This window comes from Rana temporaria, chromosome 4 (genome assembly GCF_905171775.1).
Source record: "Rana temporaria chromosome 4, aRanTem1.1, whole genome shotgun sequence".
NCBI lineage: Eukaryota > Metazoa > Chordata > Amphibia > Anura > Ranidae > Rana > Rana temporaria.
The window spans coordinates 6,321,539-6,342,505 of NC_053492.1; the positions used below are offsets into that span (position 1 = coordinate 6,321,539).

Sequence of the window (20,967 nt, forward strand, 5' to 3'; positions counted from 1 at the left end):
GAAGGTGTGCTAGCAAATTACCTTACGGCTGCAAGGTAAGCAGCATTCAATAAAACCAATGGAATCCCTCGGGGGGTAGAGGGGATAACTCCTATCCGTCCTTCCAGTAGTGTGGCACCTAGGGGGTTAAGGCTTCCTTCCAGGCTGGGTGGTCAGCAAGGTAAGACAGCTCCAAAGTGTGTCACCAGGCAGGGTGGAGAAAACATAGAGGAAGTTCTCTAGTGTAATATGTTTTAAACACTCAGCGGTTTATTCAAACATATAACAAGCATGGTACTCACATTTAAAACAGTAATGCAGTGTATATCAGAAACAAGCAGCGAGCTCACACTGTGCAAACGTCACTTCCGGTGTCCTAGTGTCTGACTCGTATCGTCACTGTCACATGACTTCATCGGAAAAACATTATGGACGTCGGAAGTGTCTTTATATAATGAATAGAACAAATGCAGATCAGCCATTTTCTTGTAGCCCACCTATAGTTAGAATAGCAGCAGCCATTTTCTATGTGATTATTCTAATGGTCTACAACCGCGGCCATTTTGTTGTGGTTATATATGGACATACAGGCACTGATGGCTTTTTGTTGCGAATTGTTTACAGGTATATAAAGAAAATTGTGACGTGAGCCGCACAGAGTGTAACATATCACAGGGGAACATACATTTTATTAAAATGGGAAAATAAAATCGGGTTTAGAACTAGCATATTAAAAGATAAAAAACAAGATGAACAAGATAAAAATAGGGGTAGCCATGGTCAGAGTAAATTAAAACGGGTGTTTAAATTAGGACTCCGGAAGTGAGGTTTTAGCAGAAGGCGGCATAATAATCAATTGCTAATAAAATCAATAGCCATAGATATTCTTAGATATTCTGAAATAAATTGCGGTATAAAAATATGTATATTGTGCGGTTAGGAGGAGGGTCAAATAAGATGATGAAAGTAGAGAGGACTGGTAAACACCAATATAATAAATATATAAAAGGAGGCGGGATCTAAAAAAATAAATATGACAAATAGAACAGTGCGCCTATAAAAGGAGGCGAGGGATCTTAAAGTGGAGGTTCACCCTAACAAAAAAATTCTAACAATACATTGCGAAGACTGATTACACTGCGGGTAGGCTGGGTTTTTTTTTTTGTTTTCGTACATACCTCGTTATCGCCGTTTCATCCCTCGGCTTCCGGGTATGATTCTTGCTGGACTGGGCGTTCCTAGTTGATTGACGTTCCTCCGACCGGCGCATACTGCGCGTCACGACTTTCCGACAGAAGCCGAACGTCATTGCGCAGGCGCCGTATAGAGTCGGCTCTATACGGCGCCTGCGCAGCGACGTTCGGCTTCTTTCGGAAAGTCGTGACGCGCAGTATGCGTCGGTCGGAGGAACGTCAATCAACTAGGAACGCCCAGACCCGCAAGAATCATACCCGGAAGCCGAGGGATGAAACGGCGATAACGAGGTATGTACGAAGAAAAAAAAAAAAAAACACAGCATACCCGCAGTGTAATCAGTCTTCTCAATGTATTGTTAGAAATTTTGTTTAGGGTGAACCTCCACTTTAAAAGTCACTGATAAAACAATTAAGATCAAATTCTATTTTAAGGCCACGGGGTGTAAATGTGTCTAAAACAAATATCCATTTGGACTCAAGCGTTTTTGCCCTGTGCCCCCGCAAATTTCCTGCGCTACCCGCGATTCACGGAGCAGTAGCTCCGTAAATTGCGTGTGCGCTGTGTAAACTTGCCCTGCGTAAGGGCGCCTAATGTAAATGATCCCGTAGGGGGCGGGAATCATTTAAATTAGGCACCTATGGTTACACAGGTGCAATTGCTTCTTGAATCCGGGCCACTGTGTTTGTCGAAACCCTTAATGATGTTTTGTATATGTTCTTTGATTCGTACTTTCAGTGGTCTCTTTGTGTTTACAACGTATTGTAAACCACAGCTGCACTCCAGGGCATATACAGCTCCCTCTGTATTGCAACGGATAAAGTCCTTGGGCCGGATTCAGATACAATGGTGTATCTGTCCGGCCGGCGTAACGCATCTTAGATACGTCACGCCGCCGTAACTTTGGGCGCAAGTCCTGTATTCAGAAAGAACTTGCGCCCTAAGTTACGGCGGCGTAGCGTATGTGGGCCGACGTAAGCCCGCCTAATTCAAATGGGGATGTTGGGGGCGTGTTTTACCTAAATTTGGCTTGACCCCGCGTTTTTTAAGTTTTTTTTAACGGCGCATGAGCCGTTCGTGAAAACACCCCAGTGCGCATGCTCAAAAATCCGCCGCGAAACATCATTGCTTTCGACGTGAACGTAAATTACGTCCAGCTGTATTCGCGAACGACTTACGCAAACAACGTAAAAATTTCAAAACTCGGCGGGGGAACGACGGCCATACTTAACATAGGATACGCCGCACATACCCCTCATATAGCAGGGGTAACTTTACGTCGGAAAAAGCTGAACGCAAACGACGTAAAAATAAAGCGCCGGGCGGTCGTTCGTTTCTGAATCGACGTAAATAGTAATTTGCATATTCTTTGTGTAAACAAACGGAAGCGCCACCTAGCGGCCAGCCTGATAATGCAGCCTAAGATATGACGGTGTAAGACACTTACACCTGTCGGATCTTATGGATATCTATGCGTAACTGATTCTATGAATCAGGCACATAGATACGACCGAGCGCACTCAGAGATACGACGGCGTATCAGGAGATACATACGCCGTCGTATCTCTTTCTGAATCTGACCCCTTCACTTGTGTTGCCAGTGGTAGTGGAAATGAACTTAAATGTTTTTTCAGCTGTTATTTTGGACTTTGTGCAGGCAAAATGTGAAAGATGAAGTTACGCCGAGTAAATAGATACCCAATGTGTCACGCTTTAAAATTGCGCACATTCATGGAATGACGCCAAACTTCATTCCTTAAAAAATCTTTATAGGCGTTGCTTATTTTTTTTTTACAGGTTACCAGTTTAGAGTTACAGAGGAGGTCTAGTGCTAGAATTGTTGCTGGCGCTCTAACGCACGCGGCGATACCTCACATGTGTGGTTTGAACGGTGTTTACATATGTGGGCGGGACTTACATGTGTGTTCGCTTCTGAGCGCGAGCTACCGGGGATTGGGGCGTTTAAAAAAAATATATATATTATTATTTTTTATTTCACTTAATTTATTTTATTTTTACACTTTTTTTCTTTTGATCACTTTTATTCCTATTACAAGAAATGTAAACATCCCTTGTAATAGGAATGGTTCGCGACAGGTAATAAGATAAGGTCAATAAGACCCCACATCTCTCCTCCAGGCTGGAAAGCATGAGATCGTGAAAAAAAAATCACGAATCTCATGCTTTTAGCCACGATTGCAGCTTTGTTTACATTCCGGTACCCAGGCGTGACGTCATAACAGCGCGCCCGGGCCTCCGACGATCATAGAGATGACTGGTGACCATCTGGTCACCAGTCATCTCTATGCCTCCCACCCGGCACCGGCAGATCGTTTCTCCGGGTCTCCGATCGCACGGGAGAGCCTGGAGAAGCACTAGATGGCGGCGGGAGGGGACGCCCCCTCCCATCACCTATAAGAACGATCAAACGGTGGAACTGCCGCTACGATCGTTCTTATGGTGAACAGGATCGCCGGCTGAAGAGATGGATATCTGAATGATGCCTGTAGCTGCAGGCATCATTCAGATATCCCCACTGAAAGTCCAGGATGTCATATGACGTCCTTGGGTGGGAAGTGGTTAATTTCCCCTTTTAATAAAATGTATGTTGCCCCGTGATATGTTACACTCTGTGCGGCTCACGTCACGATTTTATTTATATACCTGTAAACAATTCACAACAAAAAGCCATCAGTGCCTGTATGTCCATATATAACCACAACAAAATGGCCGCGGTTGTAGACCATTAGAATAATCACATAGAAAATGGCTGCTGCTATTCCAACTATAGGCGGGCTACAAGAAAATGGCTGCTGCTATTCTGCCTATAGGCGGGCTACAAGAAAATGGCTGATCTGCATTTTTCCTATTCACTATATAAAGTCCCTTCCAACGTCCAGAATGTATCTCCGATGAAGTCATAGGACACCGGAAGTGACGTTTGCACAGTGTGAGCTCGCTGCTCGTTTCTGATATACTCTGCATTACTGTTTTAAATGTGAGTACCCTGTTTTTTATATGTTTGAATAAATCGCTGAGTGTTTAAAACATATTACACTAGAGAGCTTCCTCTATGTTTTCTCTACCCTGCCTGGTGACACACTTTGGAGCTGTCTTACCTTGCTGACCACCCAGCCTGGAAGGAAGCCTTAACCCCCTAGGTGCCACACTACTGGAAGGACGGATAGGAGTTATCCCCTCTACCCCCCGAGTGATTCCATTGGTTTTATTGAATGCTGCTTACCTTGCAGCTGTAAGGTAATTTGCTAGCACACCTTCGGGTGTCACCATACACCGAAGACTCCCCAACAAGTCACCTTGCCACCTGCTGATGTCATTTAGCACCCAGCACTTCACTCGCACTTTGCAATTTCTTTTGATCAAATTGCATCACCTCTTGGACTGAGTCGCAGTTGCACCATTTACACTTTGTAACAATTGGACATCTTGTGGTTCCATCCACCATTCATACGATGTGATTTTACTTACATTATACAGTCACCTATTTGTATTTATTTGCACTCTTATCCAGTTCACTGTTTTATTCATCCATCATTGTTGTATATCAGTTATGTCCAGTCATTTATTTTGATTGGAGCATAACACCATCCTGCGATTTCCTCTGCGACTGCATATATTATCTTTACGTTGTGATTTTAGACCGCAGCTTGGCATTGTATGTTATTATTGAGCTTATGATCAACTAAAACCCCCAGATCCTTCTCCACTACAGATTCCCCCAGTTCTACTCCCCCGGGCATGTATGATGCATATTCTTAGCCCCCCAAGTGCAGAACTTTACATTTATCAACATTAAACCCTCTGTCCAAGTAAACCACGTACACCCCTCTGGCCAAGTATACCATGTCCACGGCCACCCCTCTGTCCAAGTATACCATGTCCACGGCCACCCCTCTGTCCAAGTATACCACGTCCACAGCCACCTCTCTGTCCAAGTATACCACGTCCACAGCCACCTCTCTGTCCAAGTATACCACATCCACAGCCACCCCTCTGTCCAAGTATACCACATCCACCGCCACCCCTCTGTCCAAGTATACCACATCCACAGCCACCCCTCTGTCCAAGTATACAACGTCCACAGCCACCCCTCTGTCCAAGTATACAACGTCCACAGCCTCCCCTCTGTCCAAGTATACCACGTCCACTGCCTCCCCTCTGTCCAAGTATAGCACGTCCACTGCCTCCCCTCTGTCCAAGTATAGCACGTCCACTGCCTCCCCTCTGTCCAAGTATACCACGTCCACCGCCTCCCCTCTGTCCAAGTATACCACATCCACCACCACCCCTCTGTCCAAGTATACCACGTCCACAGCCACCCCTCTGTCCAAGTATACCACGTCCACCGCCTCCCCTCTGTCCAAGTATACCACGTCCACTGCCTCCCCTCTGTCCAAGTATACCACGTCCACTGCCTCCCCTCTGTCCAAGTATACCACGTCCACCACCACCCCTCTGTCCAAGTATACCACATCCACCGCACCCCTCTCTCCAAGTATACCACGTCCACCGCACCCCTCTCTCCAAGTATACCACGTCCACCGCCACCCCTCTGTCCAAGTATACCACGTCCACCACCACCCCTCTGTCCAAGTATACCACGTCCACCGCCACCCCTCTGTCCATGTATACCATGTCCACCGCCACCCCTCTGTCCAAGTATACCACGTCCACAGCCACCCCCTGTCCAAGTATACCACGTCCACAGCCACCCCCTGTCCAAGTATACCACATCCCCCGCCACCCCTCTGTCCAAGTATACCGCGTCCACCACCACCCCTCTGTCCAAGTATACCACGTCCACCACCACCCCTCTGTCCAAGTATACCACGTCCACCGCACCCCTCTCTCCAAGTATACCACGTCCACCGCCACCCCTCTGTCCAAGTATACCACGTCCACCGCCACCCCCTGTCCAAGTATACCACGTCCACCGCCTCCCCTCTGTCCAAGTATACCACGTCCACTGCCTCCCCTCTGTCCAAGTATACCACGTCCACTGCCTCCCCTCTGTCCAAGTATACCACGTCCACCACCACCCCTCTGTCCAAGTATACCACGTCCACCGCACCCCTCTCTCCAAGTATACCACGTCCACCGCCACCCCTCTGTCCAAGTATACCACGTCCACCGCCACCCCTCTGTCCATGTATACCATGTCCACCGCCACCCCTCTGTCCAAGTATACCACGTCCACAGCCACCCCCTGTCCAAGTATACCACATCCCCCGCCACCCCTCTGTCCAAGTATACCACGTCCACAACCCCCCTCTGTCCAAGGTTTTACTTACCTCCTTATAAAAAGAAATCAGGTTTGTCTGACAACTTCTGTCTTTCATGATTCCATGCCGTCTGTTGCTTAAATTTTTTTTTTCCATCAAGAACTTGTCTATGTGACTCAGATGGGACATACCTGTGGAGGGACAGAGAAGAAATCTTCAGACGAGGCAGAGCTTGAAGTGCAAATCACTTGTATGAAGAATCATTTAGAGAAAAAAAATAAAGATGAGAACCTCGGCAACATGCCCCTCCCCCACAACAATAGCCTTAGCAGAGATCTAAAAAGAGCAGAACAAAAGTTATCTCCATTCAGACTGTCTGTCCTAATGGTGGGGATGGGTTTTGCTGTGTACTGGTGCCAAGTTTCCACCCCCCAGGGTCACTGCAGGTGTGGAGAAAAGCTGTGTAAGAGGATATGGAGGAGAGATGAGGAGGAGATCCAGGAATCAGGATAAAGGTCAGGACAAGCAACAGACGAGGGAATCCAAGAGATGAAGCCGGGGTCACTACACAGAAAATCAATCCAAGGAAACAACAGGAAGGACGAGGAATAGCAAGAAGGAGCTCAGAGACAAATGAGAATATTGCTCAGCCAATGGGAGATTATCTCAGCATGACTTACATAATGAGGGGGAGGGGAGGAAGTCACTTAACCACTTAAGGACCGCTGCACGACGATATATGTTGGCAGAATGGCACGGCTGGGCACATCAACGTACATGTACGTTGCCCTTTAAGCCCAGCCCTGGGGTCGCGGCGCGCTCCCGCGACCCGGTCCGAAGCTCCGTGACCACGGGACCCGATCGCCGCTGGAGTCCCACGATCGGTCCCCGGAGCTGAACAATGAGGAGAGCTGTGTTTACTGTGGCGGCTGCATCGATCGTGTGTTCCCTTTTATAGGGGGATACAATCGATGAAGTCGCACCTACAGCCACACCCCCCTACAGTTGTAAACACACATGAGGTCACACATAACCCCTTCAGCGCCCCCTTGTGGTTAACTCCCAAACTGCAAGTGTCATTTTCACAATAAACAATGCATTTTAAATGCATTTTTTGCTGTGAAAATGACAATGGTCCCAAAAATGTGTCAAAATTGTCCGAAGTGTCCGCCATAATGTCGCAGTCACGGGAAAAAAAAAAAAAAAAAAAATCGCTGATCGCCGCCATTAGTAGTAAAAAATTTTTTTTTTATAAAAATGCAATAAAACTATCCCCTATTTTGTAAACGCTATAAATTTTGCGCAAACCAATCGATAAACGCTTATTGCGATTTTTTTAGCAAAAATAGGTAGAGGAATACGTATCGGCCTAAACTGAGGAAAAATTTTTTTTTTATATATGTTTTTGGGGGATATTTATTGTAGCAAAAAGTAAAAAATATAGATTTTTTTTCAAAATTGTCGCTCTATTTTTGTTTATAGCGCAAAAAATAAAAACCGCAGAGGTGATCAAATACCACCAAAAGAAAGCTCTATTTGTGGGGAAAAAAGGACGCCAATTTTGTTTGGGAGCCACGTCGCACGACCGCGCAATTGTCAGTTAAAGCGACGCAGTGCCGAATTGTAAAAAGGGGCCTGGTCCTGTAGCTGCATTTTGTCCGGGTCTTAAGTGGTTAAGGTGACCATAGATACATGGAAATTCAGCCGGTTCAGCAGGGATCGGTCACATTTCCATCCATGTGTGGTCACTGCCGGATAAAAGTCATTCAATCAGCGGCTGCAGCCAATAGCTCCATCACTGATCTGTGTATTCTGAGAGCGGAGGAGCGCCCCCCATTGTCAGAATATAATAGTGCAGCGGGGAGGATTCCCCCATCCCCCTCCAATGTGTGGATGAGGGAATCCGTTCAGTTTTTTCACTCACCCCGCTGGCTGAACGATAAAACTGAACCATGTATGACCAGCTTTGGAAGCAAGATATATTAATCATCAACTGATCCCCCTGAAGGGGTTAATCTACATTTCCACACTATATATGTGTGTATCATCATCTGCTGGAGATAAAAGACGTCACAGTGACTATGGAGGAAGAGGACGGACATGACGGGGGTACTGGGTGTAAATAGAAGATAAGATCTTATTACCTCCTCTGCTGCCACTTCCAGTAACGTCTCCTTTGTACTTCGTATTACGTAGAACTTCCTGCCTGTTCCTGACATCACTTCCTGTCTGTTTTCCATAGAGACTTTCTGTCTGGGAAGACGTAAGATCACCACCTTGTGGAGCTCAGAGGAACTGCAGCCCCAAGAAAAGTCTCTGGGGTGTGTGTGTGTGTGTGTGTGTGTGTGTGTGTGTGTGTGTGTGTGTGTGTGTGTGTGTGTGTGTGTGTGTGTGTTGTATATCCTTATAGATGGGTCACCTCCACTCCCACCAAGGGGGATAGAAATATATTACTGCTCGGGGAGGGGGAGGGGGGGGAGACATTTTGGCCCCTTTGATTTTGCAGTAAAATTGATGTGAGATTTAGTCATGTAGAACATCTGTTATATGGATACAAAGAACCCCAGCCGAGAGTAAAGGGTGGAAATGGCTCCTGATCCCCAGATTTGGGCAATTATGTCCCCAATATAAATAGAAAAAAACCTGCGCTATGTGTAACAACTCAAATACCTACAGAAATAACTTCTACCGGACTGCTGCTGTAACAAAGGTAAGTCTTCCCTTTATCACCTAGAAGAGCATTATGTGTCACAGCGCTGTCCTATTGTGTGTGCCGCCCATCAATTATCACAAATACACTAAAATATGTGGAGACATTCATATATAAAGTGCTAGGGGCTCCAATAATATTCTCTGCAGATCTACTGCTTCCACTTTACACCTACTTCATTCATCGTATGGTGTTTTCTGCTATAATAAATAAAGTATAAATCTGTGTAAATTCATGTAATCATACAATATTTTGTACTCAATATAGTGTTCTCTGCAAGTCCACTGCTTCCACTTTGCATCTACTTCAATGAGCTTGTTTTTTCTAAAAAAAATCCACCAATCAATGAAAAGTTGATAAGGTGTGAAAGTTCTCGGTGCTCCAAACTGTGCCAGCTGTAGTGTAGCCACGGCCTTCTTCCTCCTCTTACACACGTGATGGTGAGGGCGCCCCCTTAGTAGTGCTTCCCCACTCACCAGAGCAATATGACTCCCAGCTTTTCATCTACCAGAGTCACCAACATCCTTCACACTCTCCTCACCTCCGATGGATCCTCCTCGCTCACTCCTGCAAGTCTGCTGCGCTTTCTGTCAGTCTCCCTCCTAGACTCGGCTTCCTCCTCTGACCGCTGTTCCAGCAGGAGCTCCGCCTCTTCATACACACTCAGGAGCTCCGCCTCTTCATACACACTCAGGAGCTCCGCCTCTACATACACACTCAGGGCTCCGCCTCTTCATACACACTCAGGAGCTCCACCTCTTCATACACACTCAGGAGCTCTACCTCTTCATACACACTCAGGGCTCCGCCTCTTCATATACACTTTGGGCTCCGCCTCTTCATACACACTCAGGAGCTCTGCCTCTTCATACACACTCAGGAGCTCCGCCTCTTCATACACACTCAGAGCTCCGCCTCTTCATACACACTCAGGGCTCCGCCTCTTCATACACACTCAGGAGCCCCGCCTCTTCATACACACTCAGGGCTCCGCCTCTTCATACACACTCAGGGGCTCCCCCTCTTCATACACACTCAGGGCTCCGCCTCTTCATACACACTCAAGAGCTCCGCCTCTTCATACACACTCAGGGGCTCCCCCTCTTCATACACACTCAGGGGCTCCCCCTCTTCATACACACTCAGGAGCTCCGCCTCTTCATACACACTCAGGCCTCCACCTCTTCATACACACTCAGGGCTCCGCGTCTTCATACACACTCAGGGCTCCCCCTCTTCATACACACTCAGGGGCTCCCCCTCTTCATACACACTCAGGGCTCCGCCTCTTCATACACACTCAAGAGCTCCGCCTCTTCATACACACTCAGGGGCTCCCTCTCTTCATACACACTCAGGGCTCCGCCTCTTCATACACACTCAAGAGCTCCGCCTCTTCATACACACTCAGGGCTCCCCCTCTTCATACACACTCAGGGGCTCCCCCTCTTCATACACACTCAGGGCTCCGCCTCTTCATACACACTCAAGAGCTCCGCCTCTTCATACACACTCAGGGGCTCCCTCTCTTCATACACACTCAGGGCTCCGCCTCTTCATACACACTCAAGAGCTCCGCCTCTTCATACACACTCAGGGCTCCGCCTCTTCATACACACTCAGGAGCTCCGCCTCTTCATACACACTCAGGGCTCCGCCTCTTCATACACACTCAGGAGCTCCGCCTCTTCATACACACTCAGGAGCTCCGCCTCTTCATACACACTCAGGAGAGCTCCGCCTCTTCATACACACTCAGGGGCTCCGCCTCTTCATACACACTCAGAGCTCTGCCTCTTCATACACACTCAGGAGCTCCGCCTCTTCATACACACTCAGGAGCTCCGCCTCTTCATACACACTCAGGGGCTCCGTCTCTTCATACACACTCAGGAGCTCCGCCTTTTCATACACACTCAGGAGCTCCGCCTCTTCATACACACTCAGGAGCTCCGCCTCTTCATACACACTCAGGAGCTCCGCCTCTTCATACACACTCAGGAGCTCCGCCTCTTCATACACACTCAGGAGCTCCGCCTCTTCATACACACTCAGGGGCTCCGCCTCTTCATACACACTCAGGGGCTCTGCCTCTTCATACACACTCAGGGCTCTGCCTCTTCATACACACTCAGGGCTCTGCCTCTTCATACACACTCAGGGCTCCGCCTCTTCATACACACTCAGAGCTCCGCCTCTTCATACACACTCAGGGGCTCCGCCTCTTCATACACACTCAGGGCTCCGCCTCTTCATACACACTCAGAGCTTTATCAATTCGCAGGGAACCACTAAAAACCTTTGGAAGATCCCTGGCTGCTTTAGGGCCCTTTCACACGTACGGACCGTATGTCCGCATTTTCATCCGTCCGTTGCGGATAAAAACGGGACATACATGGGTCCCTATGTGACCATCCGCTGACACCCATAATTGTCCGCCTCCGCAAAGATCCACATTTGCGGACGGAAGAAAATCCTATTTTTCTTCCGTCTGCCGGATCGAATAAACACGGACATCCGGTCTGTGTTCGTCCGATCCCCCATAGGGGAGAGCGGAGGAAAGACAGGGCGGTCCCTGCACAGTGTGCGGGGACCGCCCTGTCAGCTACCAGCTCAGTGGGAATTTTTTGGAGGACCCCCGCTGAGCTTTTGCGGACACACGGAGTGGATCATTACTGATCCGCCCATGTAAAAGGGCCCAAATGCTGGAATGGTCAGTAATATAATTCTATCCCCCTTGGTGGGAGTGGAGATGACTAGGGTTGAGCGAACCCGAACTGTAAAGTTCAGGTTCGGTACGGACTTTGGGTTTTTCCCGAACCCGGACCCGAACCCGAATAATTGAAAAAAGTTTGGGTCCGGGATCGGAGTTCGGGGAAAAAAAAATGTGCGGAGGTCCCCGCAAATTCAATAACCAGACCCTTTAGGTCTGGTATGGATATTCAGGGGAACCCCGCCGTCAATTTAAAACAAAAATAATGTGCGGTTTCCCCTAAATATCCATAACCAGACCCGTTATCCGAGCACATTGACCTGGCCGGCCGCAGAAAAGAGGGGGGGACATAGTGCGGCCCCCCACCTCTCCTGAACTGCACCAGGCCACATGCCCTCAACATGGGGAGGATGTCCCCATGTTGATGGGGACAAGGGTCTCATCCCCACAACCCTTGCCCGGTGGTTGTGGGGGTATGCGGGCGGGAGGTTTATCAGAATCTGGCCCATTCAATGAGCGGCTGAAGCTGTGACATTTCTTATATAGAGGAGGCAGAGCCACCAGTCACGTGACCCCGCCCCCTCTGACGTACCCTCTGCTACGTCACTGGGTAAGCCCGAGAAGAGGAAAGGTCTTTCCTCTTCTTGGTCTTCCCCAGTGATGTAGCAGAGGGTACGTCAGAGGGGGCGGGGTCACGTGACGGGTGGCTCTGCCTCCTCTATATAAGAAATGTCACAGCTTCAGCCGCTCATTCGCTGGGCTGTGTCCAGCGGTGAGAGGAGGTCCGGGATGCTGCTGCGCCGGATGGATGGATCTTCACATCGCCGGAGCGGAGATCACCCGACGCTGGATCTTCTCATCGCGGGAGATCACCCGCAGCCGTCGCAGGATCAGGACAACGCAGGAAGCCGGGAACAAGTGGATTTCTCACCGCTGGATGTTTTTTTTTTTTTAATAAAGGACTTTATTCTTTGGTGTCAGTGTTTTTTTTTACAATACTTTACACTTCCTTCGTGAAATGGTAGGGGTACAGTGTACCCCATTACCATTTCACTCAGGGGGGGGTCAGGATCTGGGGGTCCCCTTTGTTAAAGGGGTCTTCCAGATTCTGATAAACCTCCCGCCCGCATACCCCCACAACCACCGGGCAAGGGTTGTGGGGATGAGACCCTTGTCCCCATCAACATGGGGACATCCTCCCCATGTTGAGGGCATGTGGCCTGGTGCGGTTCAGGAGAGGGGGGGGCCGCACTCTGTCCCCCCCTCTTTTCTGCGGCCGGCCAGGTCAACGTGCTCGGATAAGGGTCTGGTTATGGATATTTAGGGGGAACCGCACATCATTTTTGTTTTAAATTGACGGCGGGGGTTCCCCTGAATATCCATACCAGACCTGAAGGTTATGGATATTTAGGGGGAACCGCACATCATTTTTGTTTTAAATTGACGGCGGGGTTCCCCTGAATATCCATACCAGACCTGAAGGGTCTGGTTATTGAATTTGCGGGGACCTCCGCACATTTTTTTTTCTAAAAGTCTGTGTCCCATTGACTACAATGGGGTTCGGAGTTCGGGTTCCCGAACCCAAACTTCCAGGTGTCCGCTCAACTCTAGAGATGACCCATCTATAAGGATATACAGTACATACACACACAGCACAAGATCACTTCAATATATTTCTCAGGACTGCAATTCCTCTGAGCTCCACAAGATGGTGATCTCACTTCTATCAGGAAGACAGACAGGAAGTGATGTCACGTACACACAGGAAGCTCCGGGTGAGAGGTGAGTCGGGAGGCAGAAGAGAGGAGACGTTGTTGGAGAAAGCAGCAGAGGAGGTAATAAGATCTTATTTTCTATTTACACCCAGTAACCCCGTCATGTCCGTCCTCTTCCTCCATAGTCACTGTGACGTCTTTTATCTCCAGCAGATGATGATACACACATATATAGTGTGGAAACCTAGATTAACCCCTTCAGGCCCCTTTGATTTTGCAGTAAAATTGATGTGAGATTTAGTTATGTAGAACATCTGTTATATGGATACAAAGAACCCCAGCCGAGAGTAAAGGCCCCTTTCAAACGTACGGACAAACGGTACATTTATTACAAGTCCGTTTACGGACTTGTAATGTATCCCTATGGGATTGCAGACGTTAGCGGATGATGCATCCGCTAACGTTCGCAACCACCCGCGTCCGCAAAGATCCGCTTTTGCGGACGGAAGAAAACCCTATTTTTCTTCCGTCCGGCGGAACGGATCGGATGAATACAACACACGGTCCATATTCATCCGATTCCCCATAGGGAAGAGCAGAGGAGAGACAGGGCGGTCTTTGCACTTTGTGCGGGGACCGCCCTGTCCGCCGACAGCTCAGCGGGGATTAACGGAGGAATCCCCGCTGAGCCAAACGGGCTAACGGAGCGGATGCGCTTCGTGTGAAAGAGCCCTAAAGGGTGGAAATGGCTCCTGATCCCCAGATTTGGGCAATTATGTCCCCAATATAAATAGAAAAAACCTGCGCTATGTGTAACAACTCAAATACCTCCAGAAATAACTTCTACCGGACTGCTGCTGTAACAAAGGTAAGTCTTCCCTTTATCACCTAGAAGAGCATTATGTGATACACACATATATAGTGTGGAAACCTAGATTAACCCCTTCAGGGTCAGAACATTTCCCCACTTACAGGGCCGGATCACTCTCCATTTTGGAGATGTGTCACCTTTCCCACCAATCACCTTCTCACCTCCTCAGTCTATATCAGGGGTCTCCAAACTTTCTAAACAAAGGGCCAGATTAGACTTTAGAGGGGCCAGTGGGAGTAGAAAATGTCCAGTTGAAGTAAACAATGCCCCATCATTGGTGTCAGTAGGAGAAACTGTGCCCCATCATTGGTGTCAGTGAGAGGAACTGTGCCCCATAGGTTGTATGAATGAAATGAATAGTGCCCCATTGTTGATATCAATAGAAGGAATGGTGCCTTATCGTTGGTGTCAGTGGGATGAATAATTCCCCATCGTTAGTGTCAGTGGATGAAATAGTGCCACAAGGGTCAGATAAAGGCAAGCAAAGGGCCTCACGCAGCCCCCAGGCCACAATTTGGAGACCACTGGTCTATACTAAACTGGTTTTACCACTTTTATTAGCGGGGGGGTGTGGCATTGTATGGCATTGGAAGATATTACAGCCAGGTACATGTAAATGGACAAGTTGGTGACAAGATACACAGCGGGTCCAACCAAAAATGCACAGTGAGACCTATCTAGTAATAGAAGATCCATCCATTGTGGTGAGTGTCATCCATGTGGGGTCACCTGGAAGTGGTCACTAATGGTACCAACACCTGATCACCTACCTCTTGTTTTTCAAGCAACTAATATTTGAGGGGGACTTTTTGATACATTGGACATTAGTTGTATTTTCTGGTGTTATTCACTTATTTATTTTTATTACATGTGGCAAACTGTTTAACCACTTAAAGAGGAGTTCCACCTAAAAATGGAACTTCCGCTTAACCCACTCCTCGCCCCCTTACATGCCACATTTGGCATGTAATTTTTTTGGGGGGGGGAGTGGGGGCTTCAGGAGAAGGGGACTTCCTGTCCCACTTCCTCCTTCCGCCGAGGGGCTGGAAAGGCGATTAGCTTAATCGCCTTTTCACAGCCCCTCCCTGTAGGCGAGCGAGAAAAAGGTGAAAAAGCCCCTTAATGCCCAAGCCTCTTTCTGAGATTTGGTGTTTACAAGTTAAAATTATGTAGAACCCCCAAACATTATATATATTTTTTCTAACACCCTAGAGCAGCGGTCCCCAACCTTTTTGACACTGGGGACCGGCTGCATGAAAGAAAATTATGCCAAGGCCCGCGGGGGGTAAGCGATATTTTGCGGGCGATTTGTTGAGGCAATGGGTGGTGTTTGCGCTTTGATCATCCCAGCACCATGGTTGATATGGTGTCGGCATGATTGAAGAGCATAATTTCCATCATTACATTGTAATAAAAAAAGAAATAGTTCAACTCACCATAATGCAGAATCAGTGGGAGCCCCGAGTGTGTCACTTGCCACCGTCGCCTACCACCAGATGCAGCATGTCTTTTGCCACCATCACCTGCTACCAAATTCAGCTTGCCAACAGATGCGGCTTGTCACTTGCCAACAGATGCGGCTTGTCACTTGCCCACAGATGCGGCTTGTCACTTGCCCACAGATGCGGCTTGTCACTTGCCAACAGATGCGGCTTGTCACTTGCCCACAGATGCGGCTTGTCACTTGCCAACAGATGCGGCTTGTCACTTGCCAACAGATGCAGCTTGTCACTTGCCAACAGATGCGGCTTGTCACTTGCCAACAGATGCAGCTTGTCACTTGCCAACAGATGCGGCTTGTCACTTGCCAACAGATGCGGCTTGTCACTTGCCCACAGATGCAGCTTGTCACTTGCCAACAGATGCGGCTTGTCACTTGCCAACAGATGCAGCTTGTCACTTGCCAACAGATGCGGCTTGTCACTTGCCAACAGATGCAGCTTGTCACTTGCCAACAGATGCGGCTTGTCACTTGCCAACAGATGCGGCTTGTCACTTGCCAACAGATGCGGCTTGTCACTTGCCCACAGATGCGGCTTGTCACTTGCCAACAGATGCGGCTTGTCACTTGCCAACAGATGCGGCTTGTCACTTGCCAACAGATGCGGCTTGTCACTTGCCCACAGATGCGGCTTGTCACTTGCCAACAGATGCGGCTTGTCACTTGCCAACAGATGCGGCTTGTCACTTGCCAACAGATGCGGCTTGTCACTTGCCCACAGATGCGGCTTGTCACTTGCCCACAGATGCGGCTTGTCACTTGCCCACAGATGCGGCTTGTCACTTGCCCACAGATGCGGCTTGTCACTTGCCCACAGATGCGGCTTGTCACTTGCCCACAGATGCGGCTTGTCACTTGCCCACAGATGCGGCTTGTCACTTGCTCACAGATGCGGCTTGTCACTTGCCTACAGATGCGGCTTGTCACTTGCCCACAGATGCGGCTTGTCACTTGCCAGGTGCAGCTTGTCACTTATCGGCAGGGTTTGAAAAATTTGCTTGGAATCTAGGAGCCAGCTATAAAAGTTAGGAGCCAGAAAACACGCCCCTTCCCGCCAAGCTCGCGCGCAGAAGCGAACACATACGTAAGTAGTGCCCGCATATGTAAACGGTATTTAAACCACACATGTGAGGTATCGCCGCGATCGTTAGAGCGAGAGCAATAATTCTAGCTCTAGTCCTCCTCTGTAACTCAGAACATGCACCTCAGATCCGGAAGAAGGGAGGACCCAAGCTCCTTATCTGATGGGGATTCTGCATCAGTGGGGGAGGCGGGTAACCCTAAGTTTCATTTTCCAGCTGAGGAAATATGATGAGCTTTTGATGAGCAGATTGAGACGCTGCAGCAACTCCAATCCATGCAGGATAGAATGTATAGGGGGCTTCAGGGCTTCACCAGTCACTTAAGGATATTATTCTGTCAGAATGGAAAGATCCGGAAAGGAGAGTGTTCCAATCTAAAGGGCACAAAAGAAGATTTCCTTTTCATTCTTTAAATGTCCTAAGCTAGATGCCCCTATGTCTCAGGTTTCTAAAAAGTCAGACCTGTCCTTTGAAGATTCAGGGGTCCTGAAGGAGCAAATGGATAGGAAGGCCGAGTCTTTGCTACGTAAGGCCTGGGATGCTTCAGCTTTAATTTTGGGTCCAGTTATAGCATCCACCTGTGTGGCTAGGAATCTAGATGTATGGGTTCAACATCTGGAAGAGCTCCTTTCGTCTGACACCCCCAAAAAAGAGATTAGGGAGTCCCTCCCACTCATTGCTAAAGCAAAAGCCTTCTTGGCTGATGCAGCTGCATCCTCTGTGAAAGCTACAGCAAGGGCTCCTGCTCTCGTTCAGCCAGACCAGCAATCTGGCTGAAGGCTTGGGAGGGGGACCGGGTCTCCAAGAACAAGCTCTGCGGCATTCCCTTTGAAGGCAAGCTCTTATTCGGTTCCTCCTTGGTGGAGGTCCTAGCTCTTTCCTCTGAGAAGAGTAAACGGTTCCCTTCTTCTTAAAAGAATAAGCCACAGAATAAGACAGGGCTCGACAAAATCCGGGCGCCAGGTCACAATTGCGACAAGAAATTGTGACCTGGCGCCCGCGCAAGCCGGTAATTGAGTCCGCGGCTTTGCGGCCTCAATTACCGGCCGTTGCGGGCCTACCGCAATCGCACAGCGGGGGAGGTGGGGGCGCACGGAGGCACAGGATCCTGTGTCTCCATGCACCCCCACCGCCGCACAATCACGGCAGGCCCGCGACGGGCGGTAATTTAGGCTGCGTCTTTGCAGCCTTGTGAAGGCCCAAGCTTTCTTCTGTGACCTGGCGCCATCTGGTGATGGCCGTTGGCATTACAAGTAAAACAGGAGTTCTAATGTGTGTTCGTGAAAAAAAAAAAATGCTTGAGCAAAGCGCGGTGATGTACGTGTTGTACGTCACCGCGCTTTGCTCAAGCATTTTGCTCAAGTACTACGGACCTTTAAAGGGGAAGTACAAGGGCTTTTTTCAGGTGGAACTTGGCGGAACTCGGTTCCACCACCTCTGGCTCAGATCTTTTGGTGCCCGCTCGCCACAATCACTTGTAAACACAGAAGGCCGGGTTCTGTGTTTACAAGTGACAGCTCTGTACTCTGTGTGTAACCCCCCTGAACTATGCAATCCTGGTATTTAATGCCCCTTTAGGACCCTGCTACTGTTTGTGAAATCTGATCACACCCACTATTTGATGTGATTTGGAGGGTGTGTGTGTGAGGGGAGGGGTTTTGGGGGGTCGTGGTTGAGTTCCAGCACCTATTGCTCAAGGAAAAAAAGCCCTGGGAAGAACAATTCGGGTGGCGCCACCCTTGGGGCTGCTTTTGCTGATTTTGTGTTAGTAAAAGTTTGGTGACAGACGATTCATGCTTTTCAGTCTGTTACAGCGTGACGAATGTGCTATCTCCATTACGAACGTTAGTTTTACCAGAACGAGCGCTCCCATCTCATAACTTGCTTCTGAGCATGCACGTTTTTCTCACGGCATTAAAGCCTACACACGACCATTTTTTACGACGTGAAAAATGACAACGTGAAAAACGTTGCGAAAATTTTGAGCATGTTCTAAATTTTTAATTCCCATTTTTAACGCGCGAAAAATGCTCTTGAGCCCACACACAATCGTTTTTAATGACATAAAAAAAAATGTAATTTTTCACATCGTGGAAAATGGTCGTGTGTACGCGCTATTAGAGTTGTTTGATCCGAGAATGTTTTTTCCTCCAAACACATTCACGGAAGAGGGATTCTATCCTGCGAAACCAAAACATTTTTATCCACATTGGACAATTATGAAAAACATACAATAATTGTGGCATCCAAACCATTTTTAGGAGATTGGACCTTCCAATCACAGTTAAAGGGGTTGTAAAGGTACAATTTTTTTTCCTAAATAGCTTCCTTTACCTTGGTGCAGTCCTCCTTCACTTACCTCATCCTTCCATTTTGCTTTTAAATGTCCTTATTTCTTCTGAGAAATCCTCACTTCCTGTTCTTCTGTCTGTAACTCCACACAGCAATGCAAGGCTTTCTCCCTGGTGTGGAGTGTCGTGCTCGCCCCCTTCCTTGGACTACAGGAGAGTCAGGATGCTCCCTACGTTGCAGATAGAGAAAGGAGCTGTGTATTAGTGGGTGTGTCTACCAGGCCGCAGCACCGCCTCCCTTGGCTTGGTTTCATTCACTAAGCTTCACTGCCCCGCCTGGACTCCGCCCCCTTGCTGCCTAAAGACTTGAAATCCTAATCTCGTCTACAGTGTATTGGAAAGGACAGCAGCAACCTCAAAACGTTTTGTAAAAACAACAAGGTAAGGTGAAACCTTCGAGTCGGCTATACAATTACTGGAAATGATAAAATGTATACACAAACTTAGTAATGTCTTTATATCGGTGCCTTTGCTCTATGCAATCAAAAGCATGCATTGTGTGCCTCCTCCTCCCCCTACACAATACCAACAAAAATGCCCCCTCCCCCTACACAATACCAACAAAAATGCCCCCTCCCCCCTACACAATACCAACAAAAACGCCCCCTCCCCTACACAATACCAACAAAAACACCCCTCCCCTACACTATACCAACAAAAACGCCCCATCCCCCTACACAATACCAACAAAAACACCCCCTCCCCCCTACACAATGCCAACAAAAATGCCCCCTCCCCCCTACACAATGCCAACAAAAATGCCCCCTCCCCCCTACACAATGCCAACAAAAACGCCCCCTCCCCCTACACAATATTTATTTATTTATGCTTATTGAGAGCGCAGTCTTTACCCAAAGGCCTCGATGCGCTCATAGAACCAACATATCCATATACAGAAAAAAGATCTCTCATTCTAGTAGACAGTAACAATCATAAAACCACGTAAATTTTTTTTAAAAAATGACGTTTTTAAAAACTTCCTAAACTTTAATAGATCATTCTCAAGTCTAATATATCAGGGTTTGACAAATTTGCTTGGAATCTAGGAGCCAGCTAAAACAGTTAGGAGCCAGAAAACGCGCCCCGTCCCGACGGGCTTGCGTGCAGAAGCGCATATGTAAACGGTGTTCAAACCACACATGTGAGGTATCGCCGCAATTTTTTAAACGTTGCCTATGAAGATTTTAAAGGGTAAAAGTTTGTCGGCATTCCACGAGCGGACGCAATTTTGAAGCGTGACATGTTGGGTATCAATTTACTTGGCGTAACATTATCTTTCATAATATTAAAAAAAAAATGGGGATAACTTTACTGTTGTCTTATTTTTTTAATAAAAAAAAGTGTAATTTTTTCCCAAAAAAGTGCACTTGTAAGACCGCTGCGCAAATACGGCGTGACAAAAAGTATTGCAACGATCGCCATTTTATTCTCTAGGGTGTTAGGATAAAAAATATATATAATGTTTGGGGGTTCTAATTAGAGGGAAGAAGATGGCAGTGAAAATAGTGAAAAATGACATTAGAATTGCTGTTTAACTTGTAATGCTTAACTTGTAATACCAACGGCCACCACCAGATGGCGCCAGCTTACACATCTGGTGGTAATAAC

The 20,967-nt window shown here is 48.0% G+C and overlaps 1 protein-coding gene and 1 long non-coding RNA gene across 2 annotated transcripts in view; both read right to left on the bottom strand.

Moving 5' to 3' along the window:
* LOC120935241 (gastrula zinc finger protein XlCGF17.1-like) overlaps positions 1 to 20,967 on the bottom strand; it is a gene marked incomplete at its 5' end in the record, with an annotated part of 187,139 nt that overhangs the window by 20,639 nt on the left and 145,533 nt on the right. The gene's annotated exons all lie outside the window — the stretch shown is intronic.
* On the bottom strand, positions 6,570 to 8,699 carry LOC120935845. Its single transcript, XR_005748531.1, has 2 exons — positions 8,561 to 8,699; positions 6,570 to 6,607 (listed from the first exon to the last, which is right to left on the bottom strand). It is a non-coding gene; the product is annotated as an uncharacterized LOC120935845 (long non-coding RNA).